The sequence below is a fragment of the Galeopterus variegatus genome, unplaced genomic scaffold (assembly GCF_000696425.1).
Source record: "Galeopterus variegatus unplaced genomic scaffold, G_variegatus-3.0.2 Scaffold3408, whole genome shotgun sequence".
Lineage (NCBI taxonomy): Eukaryota > Metazoa > Chordata > Mammalia > Dermoptera > Cynocephalidae > Galeopterus > Galeopterus variegatus.
Genome location: NW_007729519.1, coordinates 40,596 through 48,199, shown reverse-complemented (window position 1 = coordinate 48,199; position 7,604 = coordinate 40,596).

Sequence of the window (7,604 nt, the reverse complement as noted above, 5' to 3'; positions counted from 1 at the left end):
GTGTTGCTCCCGTGCCTCGCTCAGCCAGCGAGCGGGAACCGGTCTGCATGTGGGATCCGAACCCTCGGACGGGAGCGCCGCTGCGCTTCCCAAGCGGCGCACTATCCAGTGCGCCACCGGGCCGGCCCCACACCTAATAATTTTTACTGCCAAATCTATTGTTCCAGCCTAGACTTTCACTGTAAGTTTTAGATGGGTTTATGTAATTGCCAACTGGCTATTTCCTCCAGAATGTTCAATTGAATTCTCTCCAAAATGTATTCATCTTAGCTCAATTAGTGACGTTACCCATTGCTCATCCGGGAAGATACCCTGGGCCATTCTAGACACATCACCTCCAGTCATTCACCAAGTCCTGTTTGAGATACCTTCTAAATAACTCCCATCCTCTCTACTGTTATTGTTTTGTCTCACCAAGCTTTTCTCTAATCCATTCTTCATGCTGCCAGCTGAGAGCTTTCTAAAATGCAAGTTTTATCACTCCATTGCCATTGCCCTAAGTTCTTCAATGGCATCTCTTACTGAAATGTCTAAAGCACAACATTTACAGTCCTTTCATCTGGCCTCTGCCTATCTCCCCAAGCCTCATTTTCTTGTTTTTAGACATCTCTGGGATACAGACATACTGAAATATTTCATTTTCTCAAATATCCCAAGCACCTGTATCTTACTGAGCCATTCCGTTGGTGGCTTCTCTCTGGACAACCTCTTCCTTCACCTAGATTTGAGTTCAGTTTTATTTACTGAGTTGGAGGTGATGGACATCAAGATAAAAATTTTTGAAGTAGTCTTGGAGCCACTCAGGGTGGGAAATAATCTACTCAGAGTGACCTCTAAGTTTAAAGACTGGGGAAGAGGAAAAGGAATCAGCATTGGAAGTCAAGGACTGTTATTCACAGAGAATAAACAGGACAGGGCTGGCTGGTTAGCTTAGTTGGCTAGAGCATGGTGCTGAGAACAAGGTCCAGGGTTTGATCCCTGTACTGGCCAGCCACAAAAATAAATAAAAACACACACAAAAGCAGATGAGGTAATGAGGTAAAAACATACACACACACACACACAGTAATGAGGTAACATTCACACACAGAGTAATGAGGTAACATTCACACACACACACAGTAATGAGGTAACATTCACACACACACAGTAATGAGGTAACATTTACACACACACACACACACACACACACACACCAGTAATGAGGTAACATTTCCAGATATGGTAGGCAACAGTATCAAGTGCAGCGGGAAGGACACACACACACACACACACACACACACACACACCAGTAATGAGGTAACATTTCCAGATATGGTAGGCAACAGTATCAAGTGCAGCGGGAAGGACACACACACACACACACACACACACACACACACCAGTAATGAGGTAACATTTCCAGATATGGTAGGCAACAGTATCAAGTGCAGCGGGAAGGACACACACACACACACACACACACACACACACACCAGTAATGAGGTAACATTTCCAGATATGGTAGGCAACAGTATCAAGTGCAGCGGGAAGGACACACACACACACACACACACACACACACACACCAGTAATGAGGTAACATTTCCAGATATGGTAGGCAACAGTATCAAGTGCAGCGGGAAGGACACACACACACACACACACACACACCAGTAGTGAGGTAACATTTACACACACACACACACACACCAGTAATGAGGTAACATTTCCAGATATGGTAGGCAACAGTATCAAGTGCAGCGGGAAGGACACACACACACACACACACACACACCAGTAGTGAGGTAACATTTACACACACACACACACACACCAGTAATGAGGTAACATTTCCAGATATGGTAGGCAACAGTATCAAGTGCAGCGGGAAGGACACACACACACACACACACACACACCAGTAGTGAGGTAACATTTACACACACACACACACACACCAGTAATGAGGTAACATTTCCAGATATGGTAGGCAACAGTATCAAGTGCAGCGGGAAGGACACACACACACACACACACACACACCAGTAGTGAGGTAACATTTACACACACACACACACACACCAGTAATGAGGTAACATTTCCAGATATGGTAGGCAACAGTATCAAGTGCAGCGGGAAGGACACACACACACACACACACACACCAGTAGTGAGGTAACATTTACACACACACACACACACACCAGTAATGAGGTAACATTTCCAGATATGGTAGGCAACAGTATCAAGGGCAGCAGGAAGGACAAAGCAAGTAAAGCCAAAGAGAAAGCCAGTACAAAATTTTGGCCTTGGGGTACAAAGTATCCTATGATCCTTTTTAAGTCTCCTGTTGTATTTTGCAGGCATTACAAGCTCATTATTTTCAGGAGGCAAGAGTAATTCTATTTTAGTTCTACAGCAATCAAATCAACTTTTCCCTTTATTACAGCTTTTAACCATTCACAGAAAGGCAAGTCCTCTGTGGTTGTAAATTCTGTACTTCAGCCCCATTGTCATGATCACTGTCCCCTGTAATTAAAACCTATTGTATTCTCTAGGGACTCAATACACAGTGATTCCCAGTCTAATGGTAGACTATGATCTTGTTCACCCTTTACAAGGGCACTGATACGCCTCCTATCTATCTGCTTCAAACTTCCAAACCTTTGAAAAACTCAAGTGCAGCAGGAAGACTTACTTGAGACTTACTCATAACTCTCTTTTTGAACACTAATTCAGAAGTAATACTGATAAATGTGTCACAGCTTCCAAGGTGGGAACACAATACTAGTAAAACAATCATTCAATGCAAAATACTCCATATCAAAAAATAACTCAGCAGCCCCACAAGGCAATCCACTGCTGCTGTCCTGTTTACTAAACTAATCAGGTTTTTTAAAAAACAGGTCCTCTTCTTTCCTGGTTTGGAAGTGGCATGGATGTGTTTACAGTCCTGTTTTAATTTGACGTGAAGGGAAAAAAATTAAAAGGAACTGTAATTAGGTTGTACACTAACAGTGGAGACGATGGAGTTTTCTCCCAAAATATTGTTTGCTCCCATCCCACTGTAGTATGTTTAACTTTGGGAAACTTTGTCTCCTTCAGACTTTCTTTAATGAAGTGATACTGTCACTGTCTGAAAAGGTGAAATACTGTTTTACATATCTGCAAGTTATTTCTAGGTTATAGGATGTTAATTCACTTTAATACAGTGGTAACTTTGCTGCACATTAGAATCTCCTGAGCAGTTTTTAATAATCCTGCTGCCTAGGTCACACTCCACACCAATCAAATTACAATGTTTGGGAGTGGAAGCCAGCCATCAATATTTATAAAATATCTCTAAGTGATTTCATTATGAACTAAAGTTTGAGGACCACTGTCTTACAGCTACAATAAGGAAAGCTTTAGCATTTAGACATCTATGTCCTAATTTAAGTGTTTTTAAATGTTCAATGGAAAAAGGTAGTTTGAGCTATTAAGCATTACAGATAGCTCTTTAAAAATCTACATACTGTATATTCTATTGACTCTAAAGCCTTTTTCTCACATTTAACATGCCCTTAAGTAGGATGAATCTTTTGAGTCTTATGAAACAGAATACTAGGTTAATGTGCCTTTTCCATTCAAACAAATTACTTTGGAAAGCTATATACTAATGCCAGTAGTGCTACCATCATTCCAAACACTTTTGAATTGCTTCTTAGAGCAGAATCTAAATTTTAAACATACTTAATAATAGAGGCAAATTTCCTGTTGAAGATTTTAGCCAACTCATTTGAGGTTAATAAAATGTGAATCAAGGTAGGTATTTGGTTCAAAATGTGATGGGGCTATAAAGTTCACACCAGTTTTCTTGAGAGCTTCATAAAACATATGGAAGCAGTTCCAAAAACTATCAAATATTTCTGAGTAGTGGCAGCAGTAACTCAAATAGTTTTAAAGTTCACGTTAGAGTTTTAAGAAACCTTTAAGAAACCTTAGAGATTATTCCCTTTATTACAAGTAAAGAATCTGAAGTTCACGAAAACTTTTGACTCATGAATTGGTTCAGCTAGTCAGGCAGACCTACACACACAACTTCTCTGGCTCCCAGTTTGGTTTTTAGCTTCAACTCCTCCCACTCCCTCCCACCCAAAAAAAGAGGGATAAGGAATTTTGCTGGGTGTTCTCTTTAGGTTTAACAATCTATGGAAACCAGAATCAAATGTCAGACATAATCCCTATGTCCAATCTTCCATCATTTTTCTTGATTAGGGTCTTTCAATAGTATACATACAGGACTGTGAATATTTTTCACATTCTTTATGTGCAAGCTGTTTAGATGTTGAAGCCTGAATCTGTTTAACGTGGCAAGATAATTTAATCAGTACTCTGCTTTATTAGTAAAAGAATTTCAGATAGTTTACATATTGTAAGAATACTCATAAATGAAAGTCAACAAAACAGAGGCAAAAGAAAATTAAGCAAAGAAAAAAGGGTGGCAAAAGAAATACGCGGAATACGTGCTGTAAAATGTTACACAATAATTAAAATTCAGCTATAAACTTTGGTTTTGAACGTCTCAGCAGCCAAAGCAAAAAAGATAAATCAATTGAGATTCATATAGTCCAAGTTACCAGATGATTAGAAGCAGCAAAGCTTTTCCTAGCATTCTGTCGAGGAATGGCTTTGTCCACATGTTTAATCTTTTTTTTTTCCTTTTTGTCTTTTTTCGTGATCGGTAACGGGATTGCAACCCTCAGTGTCGTGCCCGTACCACGACCGGCAACGGGATCGCAACCCTCGGTGTTGCGCCCAAACCGCACTCAACCAGTGAGCAGACCGGTCTGTATATGGGATCCGAACCCTCGGCGGGAGCGCCGCCCTCTACCGAGTGTGCCACTGGGCCGGCCCCACATGTTTAATCTTATGTGAATGTTTTCTCGGAAGAGTTTTCCAAAGAAATCTGGAGAACAAGGGCCTGTAGTTGTGGGTTTTCTGTCCTTCAAAGGCAGATATTTCTTCTTTACAAATCAAAGTAGGATTGACAACTTCCTATGAAATTAAAGAAACTAACCTCATTAACCCACAACCTCATGACTGCCTAGAGGAGGGACAAGTGGGGGAAAAAGCAGCCAACCAATTTCTTGCCATTCTATTAGCCCCTCACCTATTTTGGTCTTAAATTTCTATTAACACTATTGGTTCTGCCCTTTCAAATTGAAGGGTTATTCTCTAACAACAATTTGGAGTAGGTTATTATGACATGAAGTACAGGGCCCTTTCCTTTCTTGTTCTGAACCTTAAGCATTATTATTCAGTGACCTACATATTTTATATTACAATTTACAATATTATTTTACAGACATCTCACAAATCTATGAGGTCGAGAGGGCAGGAATGATGATGATCTTCTGTGGTTGAGAAAACTGAGACCCTAGAGATGGAGTGATTTGTTCAGGGTCACACTGGTTACAGCTAAATCTTTTTTTTTTTTTTCCTGCTTAGAGCCTGTGCCCTGCAACATGTTGCCTTTTTTTTCCCCTTCCCTTATTTTATAAACTCAAGCCCAGGCCTTTGCCATTTTTCATTTAATAAATCTCCTGCTGGTATCTATCCACTCTAGATAAAAAGACTGCCTGTGCCGTATTTTTGTGCATGTCATTAAAAAAATAGTTCAGCAGAGCTCTTATGCAAGGACGTTCATTTTTTGGATGACTTTCCTTTTCTAAAATTGAAATCAATTGTGATTATGAGCATGTTTTCATTTCATCTCTCTTTTTAGAAAATCTTGGAACTCTCCTCAAGTCTCAGGGCTTTACCTAATTATATGCAACATTTCCTTACAAATCTTGGATGTTTTTAAAAATGGTTTGAATACAGAATATTTGCATCAATTTCTTCCTTCAGTTTTAAATCTGGTAGAGTGATCTTATTGTTTCCTTTACAAAAAAGCTACCATCAAAGTATGCAAACGGTATCATATATTCTACTTTTTGCAAAACTTGACTTCATCCTCGAAACTGAAATCCACTATATCTTGCTTCTATTTTGTATGTGTACTACAAAAGTATTTGACTTAGTTTAACAATTTTTCATTAAAAAATCTCTTGCTCTCCCACAATATCACTTTTCTACCCATGTATACTCACTCAAGGCCAAGGGAACATGGTCGTGGGGAAGAAGCAAGTATTTTGGAGTCAGGACAGACCTGGATTTGTGTCCTGGCTTAGCTACTATTGTCACTTTACTTAAATTTTGACCTTTGGAGCCACTGTCTATAAAGAGTAGTTTTAAGATCATATGTAAGGCTCTCAGAGCCAAAGTTAAGGAACTCAAATGTTAATTTCTTCCTATGTATATATCATAATGCTTTATTTAAATAAATGAGGCAGTCATTACTACGACCGTGTAGAATGGAATTTACGTAAATGTGGCATGAAGGATGCAAAAGTCCATGCTGCTCTCACTCATAATTTCTTCCTATGTATATATCATAATGCTTTATTTAAATAAATGAGGCAGTCATTACTACCACCGTGTAGAATGGAATTTACGTAAATGTGGCATGAAGGATGCAAAAGTCCATGCTGCTCTCACTCTTTCTTCTAATCTGCACAATTTACTTTTATTTTAACGTCAAAATATTATATAGGATATAAAAGGAAAAGCAGAACCAAAAGGTACATAGGGATGGAATAAAAGAAATCTATGCAGGGTATCTATATTTAGTTCTGTAGAACAGATTTGTTATTTACCATTTTACCTTCAGGTTACTCTCATAGTCCATAAGGCAAAGCTGTCTACAAAGAAAGACTTAAGATAAAGTTAAAATGCAAAATGCAACCCTATAAGATTTACATAACTACTAAAAAATTCCTAAATAGAATGCTCACATAATTACACTTTAAATGAAGACAAATGCAAAAGCATCAAACAAAAGCATCATTGAAATAAATGTTCAGTCTCCTGCCATAACTAACTCCAAAGGGTAACTCATATGGAGAGTTTCACTGTGGATTTCCCCCCATCTCCTTAATTTGTAGTCACATCTCGTGTTTGTATTTCCAGAAGCCTTTTTGCACCGTGGCATTCCCACCAACCCATATCCTCACCCTTGACCTATATCCAGTATTCATATATTGGTGGACAACACTTGAAATTCAAACATTATTTTGTCTTTCATTCTCATTCATATTTGCTTGCTTATGGCTATCATAATTTCTCTTCAGGTTGGTGTACTTTGGGGTAGGCAAACAAGTATTTTCATCAGTGTGTTTCTCAACAATGTAAGATTACCATAGGTCATGCTAAGATTTGAACCAATATAATTGGTACAGATATTCTTCCTGCTTGCCATTCCTTCTAGGTAGCCCCAAGATTTTGTATATACAGTGTTACTGGAAACAAATCATTTGTTTACAAAGTGATACTGCCGCAGAATATTTGGGTGGCCTACTTTGGGAAATTCCAGCCGAGATACCACATAAGCATAGCATAGATGCTTTTAACATGCAGCTTTTGTCCATTTTAAAAATTTTTGTGTAAATGGATAGTGTGGGTCACCACATAACAGTATGAAAAAATCAAATCTACTCCCAGATTCTTTTTGGACTAAAATGACAAGGTAATAAAAGCAC